This window comes from Cupressus sempervirens, chromosome 8, assembly GCF_028749045.1.
Source record: "Cupressus sempervirens isolate cs-2001-9-10 chromosome 8, ASM2874904v1, whole genome shotgun sequence".
Lineage (NCBI taxonomy): Eukaryota > Viridiplantae > Streptophyta > Pinopsida > Cupressales > Cupressaceae > Cupressus > Cupressus sempervirens.
The window spans coordinates 550443379-550463158 of record NC_143125.1 but is presented as its reverse complement, the minus strand read 5'-3'; the positions used below and the strand labels follow the sequence as shown (position 1 = coordinate 550463158).

Sequence of the window (19780 nt, the reverse complement as noted above, 5' to 3'; positions counted from 1 at the left end):
GATATATCAACACTTAGAAAATTGGCTTCAAAAGTTTTAAAAAATGTGCATTCCTAGGAGTAAAAAAAAAACCTCTTTGGAAAATGTATGGGGAAAATTTTAATGCCCCCCCAAGTCACATAGAATATTCTCTGAATTATTCTTTTGTATTGCAACCAAAATTCAATGTTAAATCTTTTTAAAAAGATTATAAATCAAATGCATTTAAAATTAAATATTTAAATGGACATCTTGTTGACATCTCTCAACAAAAAAACTTTAGCATTAAACTCCTAGTAGCTAAGAAGTCAAGGTACTTTTCTAGGACTTTATGTTCATTCTTTATTATATCAAAAATATATATTTAAAAGTTCACCCACTAAAATTATTACCCCTTCTCTTATTGTCATGCCTAACTCCTTCTTTTGGTTATTCTGTTTTTATGACTTAGCTGTGATCTAATTTCTTTCAGTTTGATACATTGATTGTTCAATCAGAACTTGGTTATATTCTGTTTAGCTAGAACATAAAACTTTTGTTGAGTCTGTTTTCGGTATCAGTACTACTTTATCTAGATATGCTAGATGACTTATGATTTTAATATATTTTATTGCATCTTACCCTAAATTGGTTTTGGTTTCATGTCAATGGTTCACTTGTTTAAGTTAGGGTCTTATTAACCACAGATGATAGAACATGCATATTAGTTTGTTTTGGTAATTTAGTCTTTAATGCTTATAAGATGTGAATTTTGTATTGTTTTAAAATGCCAAAATGGCGGTGGTAATGGATCTATTTTATTGTACCTAGTATCGCTATGTGTCATTGTAGCATTAAAAGTAATATTAAAGAGGTATTATGGCACTCGGTGTTCTGTTGATCATTTCATTTGCAAGAGGGTTTTCTGTTAAGGTTTGGTCGGAATCATGGCCGCCATGCTCTGTTTGGCATACACTTGTGAACATAGTTGCAGTGACTTTCAGAAACATGAAAGTGTTTGTTGGAACTATTTCATGTATATGAGGTTGAGCGTCAAGATATTACTCACAACCCGTTTGTTTATCAAGCTCTTCCATCTCTGCATTTTGAACTTTGGTCGGATTCGACATTTTGGGCTTCGCATCAAGTTGCATAGCAGGGACTGTGTTGAACAGTTGTGTCTTCTTACCTCACGTAGGGGCAATTTCTTACCCTTCACTCTCTTTTTATTTGCATTTGTAATTCATCTTGTTGTACACACATGTTTATTAGTTACATTGTAGAAGTATCTATCATTTATGTGTGGGGAGAGGCAGAGTTGGACTCTATGTTATGGTGTAGCTTTGTGTGTGCCCATACCTAAATGGGAGATTTAGTAATGTGTTTCAGATTTTCCGTAGTTTATATGTTTATGCAGTATTTTAGATTTGTTATGTTGACATTGTTAACTTTGTAAGACCGAGGGTTAAGTCTTAGGAAAAGGGATGTTTATGGAATTCTCGGCATAGTCATTTCGTCATACAGTTTGCTTGAAGTAAGGTTTAAGATGCTTCAATGATATGCTAGGTTTAGCAATTCGGGTTATCTTATGATTTTATCACTCTATTGTTGTAAACTATACTGTTGTGAGATAAATAGTATAGAATTCTATTTTGGTTGCATAATATAGGAAATTGTGGACAATTGGTAATAAGGTTTTCACAATGACATTATGGAAACACCGTTAGCATACTCTACAATTTTTATTGTGTTTGGACAAATAGTCGTATCTCTGTCAATATGTGTTGTTTTAAGTAAAGAATGGTGGTTTCTTTGGATTAGGGAAACTAGGGATTTGGTTGAGATAGTTTGCAACAACTATCGATTTGGAATGTTTAAATTAGCTGTTGAAACATCATTCCTTCATTATTTTGTTGTCTATGATAGCTAAAACCCCCAGCTAATAGTTGAACATTTTCTATATTGAATAGGATATAAAACGGCTTATGATCATTTGACAGTCATATGATAATTGGGAAACTTTTAGTTGACAGTGATTATTGGAGAACAATTAGTAAAATGCTGATATTTAATTTATTTGATATAACAATAGATTTTGTTTATTTGATAATTGTCAATTCTTTGGATAGTTTTATTTCAGTCATTTATAAATAGTAGACTGGATATTATTGTAAAGATGAAGAAAATAGAGGCTAGTTATTGAGATAACAGAAAGGAATGTTGTAGGATGGTGTTGTAAGTTTTAAAAAAAAGTATCATTTGTATTTGATCTTACTTTCTTGATATTTCAAAAGATAAATTTAGATTGTTATGACAGTGGGGTTAAATAGTATGGAACTAAGATCAGTAAGTATCATTAGGTTAAGATGACGGATTAATGGTATTTACTGGTACTTATTATTATATTATTTGCTTCCATTATTATAGTAGTCTAGATTTACCTTGGAAATAGGCAAGTTAAGATGTGCTCAAATAGATTATAGGATGTAGTATCATGTTGAATACTGAATTATAACTGAAGCATGTACATTCTTAAAAAATCTGTTTGATGTGTATTTATAAGAATAGTTGTGGTGAACGTATATCGGGGTGGCTGAATTCAGTTTATCCTATTCAGTTAATTAATTCAATGAAAATTATAAAATGAATTGGGTGGGTTAATTACATATAAGATAATTGGCCTTACCTATGACTTAACCTATAAGGTTAAGGACGGAGTACAAGGTCTATCTCTATTCTGTCATGGACAAGTAAAATAGAGAAACCTGTTATGTATTGACTATGAGCATACCATACATGGATGCTAAATCATAGTGCCATAAAGATGAAACCTCAGTATATATATGTTTGATTTACGTGTTATTCTTAGTGCGAGTTTAATTTTGCATTGTTAAGTAATTGTTTACTTCTTGCATAATAATATCAGATTGGCATTACATTAGATAGATTAGAGATCTGCTTTTGGATATCTATATGTTGGTACTAACATGTATGCAGATGGATTTCGCTTTTAAACTCAGTATGTACTGAGCCCCTGTTTGTGTTATGTTGTATTCTATGTGATTTTTCAGGTGCTTCAAGTTTCAAGTAGCTAAGGATGTTTATTGAAGTTACTTCTTGAATCAGTATTTAGGGTTCCTATGTTGGACATAGGTGTCTAGAGATGAAATTGTACTTCATGATTGTAATGAACTCTTTTTGTATTCTTATTGTAATGTATATGTATTTGGACGACATCCTATTGCATATTGAGATTTTCAGATTAAGATGGGTTCAAGCTATGTATTGGTACTTGAATTAAGATGATTTCTATAAAAAAAATTTATTGCAATCATTGTTCGTTCTTTGTTCTCATTTTTATGGTGGTGTTTTCACTTACCCTTGCTCCTACCTTCCCATTTATGGGCTAGGCATGGGCAAATTTCAAATACCCCTACAACAAGTATGGAGGTCAGTCAGGGAGGACAAGAGAGATTTGTTTAAATTATTAAACAAGTTACATATGCTTTGCCCCCCACATACTCCTATCTCCCATGCACTTGGTGAAGGTGTGACCACCACTCACAGAAGGGGCAAAAGGGACTAGGTCTGCTACGTGCAGTACCTTGGGCAGCACCCTGATCATTGGGAAGTGGGGGCACGTACGTGGGCAGGCCCACTTGGCTTAGGTGTAGGGTGGGGGGGATTCTAGGTTAGTGGTGTAGCTTTTATGTTATTTGTTTGTATAGTGATTAGTATGTTATGTTGTGTGGTTAGTAGTAATTAGTATTTAGTTTAGGTTAGTTTAATATATGTTTAGTTAGTATGTAGGATTGTTAACTCAGTTCGTTATATAGTTTAATAAGTGTGTTAGTTGTTTAAGTTAGTATGTAATTGATTGTTTAGTTAGTATATGATATTATTAAGTTAGTTAGATTTAGTTTGGTTTAAGTTGTAGTTAATATTAGTATATTGAAAAAATAATATGATAGTATTTACTTGTATAATGGTATAGTCAATGTTATTTATTGTAAGTTAGTTTTAAGTCTTAAGATCATTTCTTCATTAGTTAGTTTTAATTTTAGCTATCCTTTGTCATAGCAAGTATTTCATTTTATGTTATTAGTTTTAAATTAGTATGTGGATAGTTATTTTAATAGTTTAACTAGTATTCATTAGCTTTTATTGTCTTTAATTTAGCTTAGTTTAAGATGTAACTTAGTTTAGATTCGATTTAGTTGGATTCAAGTTAGTTTTAGAACTAAGTCATAGTATTATTTTATTTTGAATCATTTTTGTTTGTAGTGAAATTATATTTAGTCGGGGTTTGTTTAGTAGAGTAGTTTATTTGTCGACTTAAAGCTATTAGTGTTTTAGTTAATTTATTTCAAATGTGAGTATATTTTAATTTATAATTGTTTCTTTTATTTAGTTTATTATTGATATCGTCAATATAGATTATGTAATGCCCCGCCTGGAGATCCTTGGAAACAAGGATTCAAATCAAGCCAAGATATATTTTTTTTAACAAGTATGAATGCACATGACAACATCATAAGGGATCACAACGATCGCAATGGAAGACTTCAACACAATTCCGACAACCAACGAATCTTCGAACGCCACTACCAAACTGACACACACAAACAAAGCCAACAACGACAACAACAAGATGAGGGCACACGAAATGACCACTCATCAACAAAACACCAAGATGGGGTAAAATGCAGAATCCTGAAATTTGGCTAAGCCTGAAATCGTGAAGCCCTGAAAATTGGCTAAGTCTGGATTTCTGAAGCCCTGAAATTTCCTAGAATCCATAACTTATCTCTGAGAGGTCTGAAACCTATCTCAAATGATTTGTCGCATATATTAAAATATATCTTAAGTATAAGTTGACGTATATTTAATTCCTTATACTTAAGATATATTTAATTCCTTATACGATACGTCAACTTATACTTAAACAATATATTTTAAACCCCGAAGGACTACAACAGAAACCCAAAAACTGAATTTCAAAAGAAACCTCCTGAATTCAAAATGCAACAACATAGGCTCGAAGAATGCCCAAAAGGGTATCCAAAATCACTCTCAAAAATATCGGATCACGAAGAAAAGTGCCCGCTGATGGCACGCACAGGTTTTTCACAAAAACCATGCGACACTTTTTACTAAGGGAGGGCGATACTTCTCCTTAAGGCGTGCGACACTCTTCCAGTGTCGTACGGCATTTCTCAAGAAGGCATGCGACACTTTTCAGCATTGTACGACATTTCTCAAGAAGGCGTGCGACACTCTTCCAGTGTCGTACGACATTTCTCAAGAAGCCGTGCAATACTTTACAGTGTCATACGACATAGTTTGCATGGGCGTGCGATACTTTTTAAAGTGTCACACCATGCTGAACAAATGTCGCCCATAGAAACACGAAAACACTCCCAGAAGAAAAAAGGACCAAAATAGAGCAAAGAACCTCCACACCAGGGAGTACCACATCCACAAAGGCTCAAGGAATGAACACTCGAGTGCAAGAACAACACAAAATGGAGAACATCAACCATCTAAACTACAGCAGCATAGAACACACTGAATATAAACATCGTAGAGAAAAAAAGCAACATCACAATGTACATAAATACATCTTAGGAACAAAACAACCAAACTAAGTATGCGGTTCCTCCCAACCGTCAATAGCATCATAAGACCATCGTGGGTCCTAGCCATCCCTCACGCGTAACATCCCAATCCACCGACCAAATCGTCGTTACTGTCGTAATAGGGACATCACTACTAAAAACATGCAACAATATAAGCATAAGGAAATCTAACATGCTAGTAGTAAAGTATAAGATAATCCTACAGTAGATAACATCACCTATCACATGCTAAACAACAATAAGCAAAAAATATGCTTAATACAATAATTCACAGCATCTAATCATATGCTAAACAACATAATAAGGGAATGCGCCAAATAAAATAACATCATCTAAACATGATATACAAGCATCCCAATGAAAGCATAAATCACAAGAAAGCATACTCCGAAACCCGAAGTACCAAGTGAAGTCATCCAGCAATGGTCGCACTAGGATAAAAGATCGTCTCTATACACCGATCCCTAGCAGTGGTGAAGGTAGCTATGCCTCCCAACCACGTGGCACCCATAGGTCCACACCCACCATGCTAATGGAGATAATGATCCAACCACAAACACACATAAACCACAACATCCATGGCTAACACTCACGCCAGATAGTATGATGGCTGCAACCAAGAACCTAAGACAATGCAAGGAGTACAGGTCCTGGTCAGACACTCAAAAGGCTGCTATGTAGGGACTGACATCATGGAGAGTCACTTGGCATCGACAAGCCCAAGCTAGTATAGGAAGCTACTCTTCTCAACAGAAGGCGCACAACCTAGCACAGCTACTCTTCATGACGGAAGGCGCACAACCCACACATTTTAATTATCTTGTATTTATTACCATCCAAAGTTTTAATTTAATTATCACTTATATAAAACTTCCTCTGCCAACCCAGAAGTAGTCACCAGGTTACAGGATAGAAGCCCCCTCCATATGCTACCCTACCCTACCCATGCTCATCCTACGACAAGTGCCCATGGGCATGCATACTCCCATCCCAACCCCAATGATCATAACTTCCAACAAATCCACAGAAGATCGAGCCTCGTAAGTCACCCAACAAATGTACGCGTACGTACTTGTGTGTGGCGCACCACCATCACGAAGATCATAACACAAGGACAGGAATGAGAACACAATGCAAAGAAAATACCCAACCGAAAGCAACATAGGAAGGATGGATTCTACACGAATCCCAAAGCCAACAAAACCATACATCATAAAATCACTCAACCGGCCTCAATCTGAGAGTATGGATTCTACATGAATCCCAATGATGTAACAAGACCAAACATCATGAACTCACTCAATTGGCCTCAATCCGAGAGTATGAATTCTACACGAATCCCAATGATGTAACAAGACCAAACATCATAAACTCACTCAATCGGCCTCAATCTGAGCGTATGGATTCTACACGAATCCTAGCATTCACGAAAAAAAAGCAAAGGTCTAAAGGAAACCATAACACCAGGTATAAAGTCACTCAACCGAACACAACGTCGGGAGTACGGATGCAACACGCATCCCAATGCAACATAACAATGCAAAAGTAGTCTGACTGATATCCAAACAGATCATCAAGGTCCACGACCCACATTGTGCCAAGAAAACTCGAGAAAATAGGGCAGCACGCAAAACGAGGTAAAAACCCCAAAAATTTGAAAAACTTCAAAATTAAAACCCATTTTGCCTTTGGGTTCAAAAACCCCAAAAATCCAAAAATAACTAAAATTAGACACCGTATGCAAAAACGGCCAGCATAAGGTGCAAAATCCCAAACCCTCATCCCAAAAAGTAGGGAAATGTTCATTCCCGCCCAATCGGGTAGAACTAACATACAAAAATGGAGGGGAACACTAGTTCTCAGCCTCCAAACAAACGACTACCAAAAATAGAAGCTGAAATGGAGCAGAAACAATAAAACGGGAAAGCCCTACCTCACAGCCAAAAGGGTAAAACGGGAATCTGAACCATAAAATAAATATCCCACAGAAGTAGCTGAAAATCGCGGTAATCCAAGGTTTCTTCGAGCTAGATCAAACGAGCTCAACCTCACGATGATCCCACGCCCATAGCTCCCACAACGAACAAAATAGTAAATCCTCATGAAGAGGATTTTGGGTTTTACTCTCCAACTTTCCAATTCAAAAGTGAGAAGTCCGGAATTAAATTCCTTTTTGGATATTTATTCACTTTTCGGGTGAATAATCGATTAGGGCATTTAACCAGCCAATCTAGTTAAACCCTGAATCGACCCAAACAAAAACAGGCTATTCCTATAAATAGGAATTCATCTATGGCAAAGCTGCCAGAAATTAAAATAAATCAATTAAAAAGCTCGAAAACCCAAAAACACATAAATCACCTTAAACAACTTTCGCGACAATGCGAACCTCTAAATGCACAGACACGCTTACTAGTCTAATCACATAATGCAAATGAGTTCGGATTTAATAATCACCGAAAGGTTTAAATTAAACATTTAATAAAGGATACGCCGACCATACAAGGACGAAATTGGTAAAATATGAAAGGCTGAATCACTAACTCCATGTGCCACTGCCAAGGATATAATCCTGCACACTAAACAACACGATCAAGTGCAATTTCATATAATAACATAGCCGAAGCAATAAATGCATTAAATCACCTAATTTAACCATTTATTTAATTATATTAAAATAATCTATTTACATCACTCACGTTCGCATAAAGCATAACAATGCAGGAATGAAGTAAATAACCATAGCATTAAATTCATCACACAACATAATCAGAGGTATGTCCAAATACCAGATAACCAGATATCAACATAAAACACACTGTCATCTCAAAATAGCATCATCATGCAATATGATTAACTGAACAACATAGTAGTCTAAAATCCATGATACTGGAATCAAAGAGTAACATCTGACCCTCAGGTCCTCTCAAATATAAACATCACATAAGAATAGATATCTCTCAAATCAAAATAAAACAAGGTAAATGTTCGCAGCACATAACCAAATAATCCAACAAGAACTATCCATTCTAATTACTTAAGCATTTAATAATGATTGATTACTTTGCATTAAAAAAGCATTTAAAACACACAAGCAAACATAGTCATAAACATGACTAACCACTGCTACAGGAACCTAGTCCAGTGTAGCATGGTAAAAGAACATAGTGCAATCTCTGCACACATCTCAAGGTAATCACGAAACAACCTCATGATACCACATCGATCCTAGTAACCATTAGCACAAACCTCAGTGAACCAAAAATCACATCGTAATCTCAAAGATCAGTCAAAAGAATAATCAACACAACTGATACAAACATATAAATCCAAACACCTCAATGGTGTAGACCACTCAAGGTCACAATCATGATCCCATCACAACAAAAGATCAACAAGGTTGCATCCATCAAGACGACTTACAAAAGTCAAATGGGAGAGGCACTATAGATTAAATTAGTATAATGATAATTGTGTAGTATATAATGAAATCAGAGATAAGGATAATTTGGTTATTATATTTTTTAAGGTATTTAGTTAATTTATGTTGATGTTATCCTTGCAAATATTTTTTTATTTCTATTATAATTATAGATTTTTAATAAAAATGGATAGCGGTAGAAAATCCTAGATTAATAGATGAAGTTAATTTGTTATGTTTTATAGACTATAGAGTAAGGTGAAATGGTCATTAAAGTAAAGTGTACTTAGTGTTAGCTATGACCTTGTTTCTTTTAGTTAGCTTTAAAAGAGAAGTTTTCTAGTAATTGTTAAATTTAGATTTTAATTAAATCAATTTGAATTAAGTATAAGTAGGTGTATGTCTAGTTGTGATATTCCTTAAAGTTGGTTCTTGATTAAGGAAGATTCTATTTAATTAGACTCATACTCATTAAAATTGTTATCCAATAATTTTAAATGTATATATATTGAAAAAAATTATGTAATAACGAAACAATGTCAATATTGATTTTATAACGAAAGTATAAATTTAACTATTTATTCCTCAAGATTTTAAACTTAAGATGTCATGTAGAGAACCTATACTTTAACTATGAATGCAAACATTTCAAACTTAGAGTAGTTTACTTGTTAACTTAAAAAAAAATTGTTGTGTGTTTTGCCCATTTATTTTGGGCATGACAAGTACAGTTTCTCTGTCCTTATTTAAAATGCTTTAAGTCCTTACATTGTAGTGATCAATACATAGCTGAAGTAACTCAAGACTCAAAAGAGCAAGGGGGAAGTCACAGCTTCAATTAAACCACTAGTTAAAATTTATAGACAACCATTCACCTCATTAGCTTTCTCAAGAAAATTAGTTTAAAAATTTTCTACCTTGACACCCTCCAAATTAGTATCACAAATGGTAGGTCTTTTACATTCTAAATTGGAAACAATCCTGAAGAGATGCAAAATAGACTTCATTTCAAGAAAGGAAATTAAAGCCCAATACTAATTCTTTCTTCAAAATACACACATAGGATAGAACAAAGGGAGGGATTTTATTTTATTCTCACTTGTAGCTTGCTGAGAAAAACTAGACATTTTTCCTTCTCTTCTATTGCTTCTCCTTCAATTCATCCTTTCACATGATAAATAAAAAATGGAAAACATGTGTTCTATTAAAGGGAAAGAAGAACATATAGGTGGAAGTACAGCCATATAATGATGCATTCATGGTGAATTACTTGTGGCTAGATTCACACATTGGAAAACCCATGACAAGACCTCTTCATTTAATAATTCTCCTTTGCAGTTTTTCTTGCAATGATCACCTTTCTCTCACAAACAATCTATTTTTTTGGGGCAAAAGATTTCCCTTTTCAAGTTATGATGACAACTGCTCTCATGCTTGAAATAGAATTAATTAAAACATGACTTCAAATCATTGCCCCATGAAATATCAATCAATGCCTCAAGAACTGGGAACCTTTAGGAAATCATGAGCACTTTTTGACCAAAAATCTTTAGTGGTAGAACCATTTTGAACTGCTTCAAACTAAGGTTCAAAGGAGTTCAAAGTGATTCAAAAGAACATCCTTATAGTGCTTAGCAGGTCCCACCTATAGGAAAAATGGTTAGTATCAAATCCTTTACTTAAAATCCTTTGAACTACTTTGAACCCAGGTTCAAAGAAATTCAAAGAGGTTGAAGGTATAAGATATGCGATGAAAAACACAAGGTAAATCTCCACATACAATGCTTGGTAGTATTCAAGAAACATGAAACTAAGGAAGGTTGATTCAATAGCTAACCTGAGCATTCCAAAGAAAATATAGAAAAATAAAATAATGGTGACTCAAAATAAGCCTAACACAACCATACAAAGATGCACATAGACAATTACACTAGATTTATTAACTAGGGAAACCCTTGATCAGAGGGAAAACCCTAGTGGGAATGATGCTCACAAGATGAAGTACTAATATAAATATTTCTTGTTAAAGGATGGATCATGTTAGGATTCTATTACAATATTTATTACATATGAGTCCCTATTAGGAGACTTTGTATCCCTATTAGGATATTTCAACCCTACTGGAAGCTGTAGTACAATGTGTGCAAGATGAGCCCACTGCCCAAACATGCAATTTCAACTACAAGAAGAGCTCACTACTCAAACAAGTAATTTATTGTTATGTTCCTCTTTCTTTTGTTTTGTCAAAAAAACCAATCATTGCTAGATTTTGTAGACTAGGTAATGAACCTCAGAGTGAAATATCAAACCTTGGATCACTCAACAAAACCTTGGTAATGAAGTTTCCTTCACTTTCACTTTGCTCTATTCAACTTCACATTCCACTCTTTCTATTGCTTATAATCAATTTGAATCAGTAAAATTCCATACAATAACATACCTCATGATAAAAGAAATTTTCTTTCCTTGATACTAATTCCATAAAACAATACCCTAAGTCAGCTATTAGACCTTCTCAATTAATCATTATAGGACCATGTCAAGAACACATTACACTTGGCAATAACATTAATCTTTTGCATTTCAACTTGAATAAATTTTTGTAGATTCAATATTATGAGTAGATAACTTAGCCACATCATCAACAACATGTCTTATTCATATCCTCAATCTTGATTCTCAGAATAACAACTCTGTTAAGAGATATAACAAGTTTACCAGAACATGCAATTGTAAAGTCCATCTCAGAACAAACAGCACCAAAACATACATAACTTCTTCCAGACTTATCATTTATTCTTTTGATGTTAAATGCATATATTAGATACTCAAAATTATCTCCCATAACCTTGAATAGTTAGAATAATCAAGTAGTCATCCATACCAACTTGATCTTTCGTTGTTCTTCTATCATATACCATAGAAAATTACTATGTTGACATCAATGAAAAACTCAATCATGGATGTTACATATCATCATAGTAACATATCTACAAGACTCCCCCATAGGAATATCATCAAGATTCATCCTTCCAACAATCTTTCAAAAATTTTATCCTCCACAACAACTAATGTCAATGCAATAACTAACATCCTCACACAATTCTCCACCTAGCATAAGTAAATAAGAATGACGTGTTTCTCAAAAAGTTTCCATAATGAGAGATTTGGGAGAAACCTTCTACACACTAGATCCCACTAGAAACAACACTATATAACATTTACCCATTTACCTCAAAATGATTCACTTTATCACTCCACTAAAACCCTTCAATCAAGGCACACTCATCTTAGTGCTTTAATTTATCTCAACTAAGACTAGAGATTAAAAAAGAAATGTTTGAAGATATTTGATATATCCCTCTACACAATGGATAATGTTCATCGAACTTTCTAAACTTAGTGATCAATTCACTCAATACTTGACTTCGTATAAGATTTTAAAGCATTGAGTACCCAAGTTGTGGTTACAAAGAAAAAAATGATTGCACAATTTGGCAATCAATTATAGCTTGGCAATCAATTAGAACTTGGCAATTGGATTTTGGATTAAAAAATTTGACCATTTTAAAAGATGAGAATGATGCAATAATAATGGTAGTTAAAAATCAAATAATATAAGACTTGACTTTCAAATATAAATGCTCAAGTAAATAGTCAAAATCCTAAAAATAATATGTAAATGTCTATCCTAGAATACCAAAATTACTTATTCATTGAATTAAATTAGGTTATCAAACTCATGCATTCAAACAAAAAAATCACTTTTTTGAAATGTATATTTCCAATCTATTTTACCAAGAAATGGTCAATTGTAGATGTAGTTAAATTTTAATTATTTTAGTTTTTCAAGAATGCCAAGAGGTTATCTGAAAAATAGATTAACTGCAAGTAACTAGATATGATGCATCATACTAAGAAAGAAAAATATAATTATGCCATTAGCTCGGGTTGTCTCAACCTTAAGAAAGAAAACTACAAGACTGCTCGAGGATCAATGGTTGAAAAGTTAATTCAATACTCTTTGTACAACTATGAATGTTAATGCTAGTGTAAATAGGTTTAGAATGACCAACAGATGGTCAGAAGTAGGTAGAGAAGAAATTAAAAAAAGAGAAATAACTTCAACCAAGGATAAAAAAAACACTATTTTGTAATGTCTCCTATTCCTAATTAAAATATCCCCCACCAAGTAAAACAAATTGGTCTATCTATCATATCCATCATTGATGAGCTCTCATTATAGCTAATATTTGTTAATTGGCTAATTTCAAAAAAAAAATGGCTAGTTATTTGGCTAATAATTTAATATTTAACGCAACCTAAATTGCCATATTTTTTAATATTTTAGTTCTAAAATATGTAAAATCACTCAATAATTTATTTTATTAAAAAATTATATTCAAATATTCACCATAATATTCGATATATGATTAGATTTGATTCACCTAAATATTATATATTATTGGAGAAATTAAAATTAATTCACCAATAATTATCATAATTATTAGTTACTTTAGGGATATATCACCAATATTTAGTTTTCAGCATTGATTTAAAATATAATGTAATGATCCTCATAATAGTCCATGGGTTAAAAAATATTCAATTTTCATTTGTAATATTCTATGGTGATTAATGAAATTTCTATTATCACCAATATTTTCTATAGAGATATTATGATTCCTAAATAATCACCAATATAAATAAGATTTAAATTTTTTTTAAAAATTGAAAGAATCGTGAATATAAATAATTTTCTTTTTCAAAATAATGAAATATCCACCAATATTTTATAACTTTTTTGGAGTGGGGTTTCTTAAAGATTACTCTGATTCTATGGCTTATCTACTCCATCGTGGTCATTTAAATCACTTTGTGAGAAAATTTCTTGATAATTTATTGGATTCCCTATTTCATAGCTTGAATAAGCATCTTTGTTGGTGGAATCACAACAAAAGAGCAATTGTTATTGATATAAATAGACAAAAATCCATGGGAGGAGATAACCTCTATTAACAACAACAATGTACATAATAATTTATTCTATATAGATCATATATGAAGCCCATCACTATTAACTACCATTGCCAATTCCAATCAACACTAATCAAACTCAAAAGGAAGAAGGGAATGAAATCATAAGAAACATAGGAGAACATATGAAAAGTACCATTTCAAACACAAACAAATATCGCCAATCCCTCCAGGATTGTTTTCCCTAGCTTGGTTTGTACATTAGATTTCAGCAGCACAATTTGTGGCACACTAAAACATTGTCAATCCCTTCTAGCTCATTCATGCCCTAGTTCTACTTACCCTACTTTGTCCACACTTTGAAGCATTTGGGGAAAATAATAAATGTTTATCTTCTTTTTTTTTAATTCATGCGAGAGTCACAATAATGACAACATCATTGGTATTATGATGGTATCATGCACACTTGAAAAAAACAACACAAAAATCACATGCAAATTACACTACCATCATAATTTGACCCCAAATGTAGTAGTGAGGCATTTGATACTCACAATTCTGATGGGAAAGCCCCAATAATTTCCTAGCTTGTAAGTATTGTTGAGAAAATAAATGCTGGTGATATAGAATCCAATGAAAAACTAATGGATTGGTCTATAAAGAAATATGAGAATAAGGTTGTAGATAAATTTTCTACAACAATTGCCAAGCAAAAAGTGCAACTATAGAAATCTGCATAGTAAACAACTCAACTAATTCAAAGAGTACAACAATTATAAACAATTTTGTGTGATGTGTCAAGACTCACAAGTGATCTTCAGGCCAACATCTAGTAGATTTAGGCTAACATAAAGACAACAAGAGACATTATTTTGCACCCAGTTGAATCTAGCACCAAAATTTATAATGAGTTATTGGATGTGCAAGGAAAATTAGTTGAGCTACATGTAGTTGGAAAATTCACGAGATCACAGTTTATCTCTATTCAAAGAAAGTTGACACCTCTTTTGCAGGTTATGCAAAGGGAAACTCAATCAATGCAAGATCTTAAACAATGAAGATCATAATCTTTCAGTGGCTGATAGTTTAATTGATTATGAAAAGGAAAATCCAATCAGTGCAAGGTCTTACCAATGAAGATCATAATCTTTTAGTGGTTGATATTTTAATTTATTTGGCAACTAGGCTCTAGATGCAAAATCACACTATGGAATTAGAAAGAACCATTTTGGATCATGTACTTGCTATGATGACCCAAATTAACAAACCTTTTATTGAAAAATATAGTTTGGTTCCACTCATTCAACTCAAGTAGTATTCATAAGTCATGAAAATAAGGGGGAATGTAGTGATGATTACATATCTTGAATGGAGAAGAGATGAACAAAACAAGGGGAAAGTAATTAGAGTTCAAAATTCAGAAAGCAATCAAAATGAAAAAGACAATCAAGGTATGACACTAAAACAATTAGACTACTTAGAGTAATGCTAATATATTGCTTAATTTTTATTCACCATAAGTTAAATTTTTGAATTTCTATTTTTCAACTAAATCATAGGCTTAAGGGGAATTACTCATATTAGCATGTAATAATGTAATAATGACAAAGTGTTTTTTCCACTAATGTCAAAGGGGGAGATTATTGATCTCTCTAACTATTGTTGTCTATTAGTGTCAAAGACTTAGTAATTTATGAGGTAGAGTCAATTTTTTTGGAAATATGGTCAAATAGATGTCTTGATGATTATCATTTATGGAAACATACATTCAATATTTCATTTATGCATTTAGAGTTACAAAATTGTTTAAGTGTTAGTCAGTTTACAATAGCATGGAGAACAAATGTTTAGTGTATGGATGAGTCTTTGAGAGTTAGCTCATTCATAGTTAAGGAACAATTCATGATAGCATCATAATGACATGTGCAAGTGTGCAAATGTGTATGGATAGGAAGGTGTGAGTTATGATTAAAATACTAGTGCAGTATTTAATAGTGTAGAATAGAGCATAGTAGAGAATTGGATTGTATAGTCTTAGGAATCATTTTGGTTATGAAATTATTACCAAGTTATGATGAGTCAACTATGTGAATATTATTCCATAAGCTATTTTATATTATGTTAAGCATGTAAACACATGAAGGCCAACTAAGAAAAGGTTTACAATTATGTAAGGTATAGGTAAAGATCCTATCTTGTGTAGATAAGTTTTTTATTTATGATAGACGAGCAAGTGTTATGTGATGCAAATTATTGTACAAAGAGCTTGAAATATTTGAGAGCCTTATGCAATGTGAGATCTAATGTATGATAAGAGAAAGTGTGATTTATAGCAGTAAGAAAGTATTGTATGCATATCCATTCTTGTGAAGAAATGAATTGTATACTTGCATGTTAGGGCAATGGATTCTTCCTGCATACATTTTATTTGTTCTACCAACTCCTAATAGGGTTGAGGCTTCCAAGAAGGCCTAGTTTACTAATAGGGACTCGAGACACTATATCTACTTCATAGACTCCTAACAGGGTCAATATCCTTAACATGATCCTATGGTTTGGTGAATCATCTAATAGGTATCATCCCCAGAAGGGTTTTCTCTTGGCCATAGTTTCCCTAGTTAAGAAATAATGGTGGTATGAGTTATCTATGTTCATGGTTATATTTACTAGTCAACATTGTTAGTTTACTTTCATATGCAAGTTATAAAGTAATTAACATTATCCAGTTGTGGGAAAAAAGTTTGTAGAATATTGAGTCACCATGCCACGCCCCCCCCACTCAATATTATCTATTTCTAAAAATTGGTATCAAACCCCAATTACTTTGAATAAGTTTACCAACTTAAGTAAGATCCCTAAAGGTCTGGAATAATTGAAGAAAAAACTAGAAGAAGCTCTTGATCAAAATTTTTGTAGAATATTGATTCACCATGCTAGCCCCCTCCACCCCCCTCGGCCCCCCTCAATATTATCTATTTCCAAAAATTGGTCTCAAACCCCAATTACTTTAAAGAAGTTTACCAACTTAAGTAAGATCCTTGAAGATATGGAATAATTGAAGAAAAAACTAGAAGAAGCTCTTGATCAGATTGACCTTCTTACTAAAGAATGAGATAACCTGAAAGATAAATATGAAGATGTGAAAGTTTTCATTAGCAAGTTAAAAGATAAGATTGATGATTTGGAATTTTGCAAGGAATAAATTAAACAAACTAGTAATAATGATGAATTAGGAGATCTTCAAAAGGAAAATGAGATTTTAAAACATGAACTAGAAATCATTGAACTTCAATTGAGTCTTAAGAAAAATGATGGCATGAATGAACCAAAACTGAAAACTGAGAATGTAGATCTTAGATCCTAGTTAAGTCATGTTACATTTAAACTAGATACTTTCAAAACTAAACATGTTGAATTAGAAAAGTATAATAGTATTATGAAAGGAGAATTGACACAAGCTAAGAAATAGTTAGAGAAACTTTATTCCAGTAGTGAAAATATAGATCAATAGATATTTAACCAGAGCCCCTCTTATGACAAGACAAGATTTGAATATCTAATTAGAGAGAAATTAGCCAAGAAAGTTGAAATTAGAACAGAAACAAATCCAATTATTGAATCCCCTAAGTAATTTGATCTAAGTAAGGTAGAATCAAGAACATCTACTAAAGTATCAAAGGAAGTATAATTAATTGATTTGTCAGCTAAATCTGATGAACTTAAGAAAGCATAACAAGTTAATAAAGCTAGGCAAGATGAATGATCCAGAGAAGTAAGACATGAGTTCAAAGGTAGATGCTTCATATGTAATGAGGTTGGACACATGAAAAGAGATTGAAAAAGTAAGCTTTTTAAACCCATTACTAATTTCTATTGTTATAATTCTCATGTTTATGGATATAAGGTAGTACAATGTAAGAAACCTAAGTTTGATGATAATAATACAAATAGTAGAATGTCTAGAAATAATAACCCTATAGAAAATGAAAGAGGAAGATCAAAGAATAGATCCAATGATGGAGAGACATCTAATGGAGAGGAGAACTAGTTTGTGTACTATAATTTTAACAATCCTGGACACATTGCAAGGAATTGCAAAGTAGCTAAGAATTAGAATGGAACTAATCAGAGAAGAAATGAACTTGCATGTTAGTTATGTAATAACTTCAGACATAGAAAACAAGATATTTCAAAATGGATAGTAGTAACTTTAACAAGAATATGAACAATAGAAGGAACAACAAAAATAATAGAAAGAATGATAATGACAGTAACAACATTCAGAAGGAAGCAATTAAGGAACATGTTGATGAATTCAAAGAAGCATTTTTTATAGTTAAAGATCCAAAAATATCTTATACAGTTTTGGAGGAACAATTTTTTGATGCACCTAATTAGATATTGAAGTCACAGATTGTTTGTGACTCATCCTACCTAAATTAAGTAGTTTTAGTTGTGGTAGTGTATTAGTTGGCTAAAACTATTGTTAGAGATAGAGTTGGAAGTTATGCAGTTAACAGGAGGTTAAGGACATAGAGAGAAGGCTACAGCGAAGTGTGCAAGTCTTGATATGATCACAGTGAGTAGGAATTTAGAAATATAGCTTTCTAATAAATAGGGATAGTATTTGAATTTTTGGTAGATACATATTTAACGTATGGTGCAATTTGAAATGATTTAAGGATCACAAGAAAGATTGTATGTACCATTTGTTGATTCAAAGTGTCTTGAGTGAATTGGAGAGCAATTTGACAATGAATTTAATTGCAAAGTGAAGATTGTGAAGCAAATAGTTGCAGAATCCCTAGATCACATTTTAAAGGTATTTTATGAAGTTTGAATCCATTATTTTATTTTCTACAACCACAATTTCAATGGGTAGTTAGAATGTATATGATGTGAGTGATAGACAATGATATGAGTTTAAGAAACATCCAGTAGTAAATTTTGACCCAATTTTTGATGAATTTTGGTCAAAATTTTGACCCATGTTGGTTGAAAGTGTGACCAAGTAGTACATCATATTTTTTCTCATCAAAATTTTGACAAAACCTGAAGTTGATCAAAATTTTGATTAATGCTTTGGTCAAAAAAATAATATTTCTTCTGAGCCTAATTTGTCATTATTGGTCAAAATTTCAACCAAATCTTGGTGGAAAACTTCCAAGAATTGGTTAACATTGTGACCAATTCTGGTCCATCCCATGATTATGATTCCATGGTCAGGACCAAAGGGTTGGTTGAATTTTTGACCAAATTTTGGTGGCAAATTTCCAAGAATTGGTCAAAATTTTGACCAATTCTCATCTATCCCATGACCATTATTCCATGGTCACAATCAAAGGGTTGGTCAAAATTTTGACCAAATCTTGGTGGAAAACTTTAAAGAATTGATCAAATTTTTGACCAATTCTAGCCCATCCCACAACTAGGTGTTAGTTTGTGATGACTAATCAAGTAAGTACTATACATACTTCATAAATGTTGTGGGCTACTATTCACCAAGAGCTAATATTCATTAATTGGTTATTGTTTATATTTGCCAATTTATGGTCAACATGTTGTAACTAGTTTTTACCCTAAAGAAGCAAAAAATACTTGTATAAAAGGGCTTAGGATTAGGGATTGTTTCATAAGGTGTGATACAAAAATTTCTTCTTGCAGCGGTATTGATCTATAAGGGATTATAGATTGTAATTAGGTTATAATCACTAGATTGTAATAATAGTGGACTTTTTGTTTTGTGGACATAGCCTAGGGTTTCGGTGAACCACATTAAATCTTG

General features: G+C 32.6%; 1 pseudogene; it reads left to right on the top strand.

The window, feature by feature from the left end:
* The first annotated feature begins 905 nt into the window (after window positions 1-905).
* LOC149543626 (alpha-humulene synthase-like) overlaps window positions 906-19780 on the top strand; it is a 120268-nt pseudogene continuing 101393 nt past the window's right edge.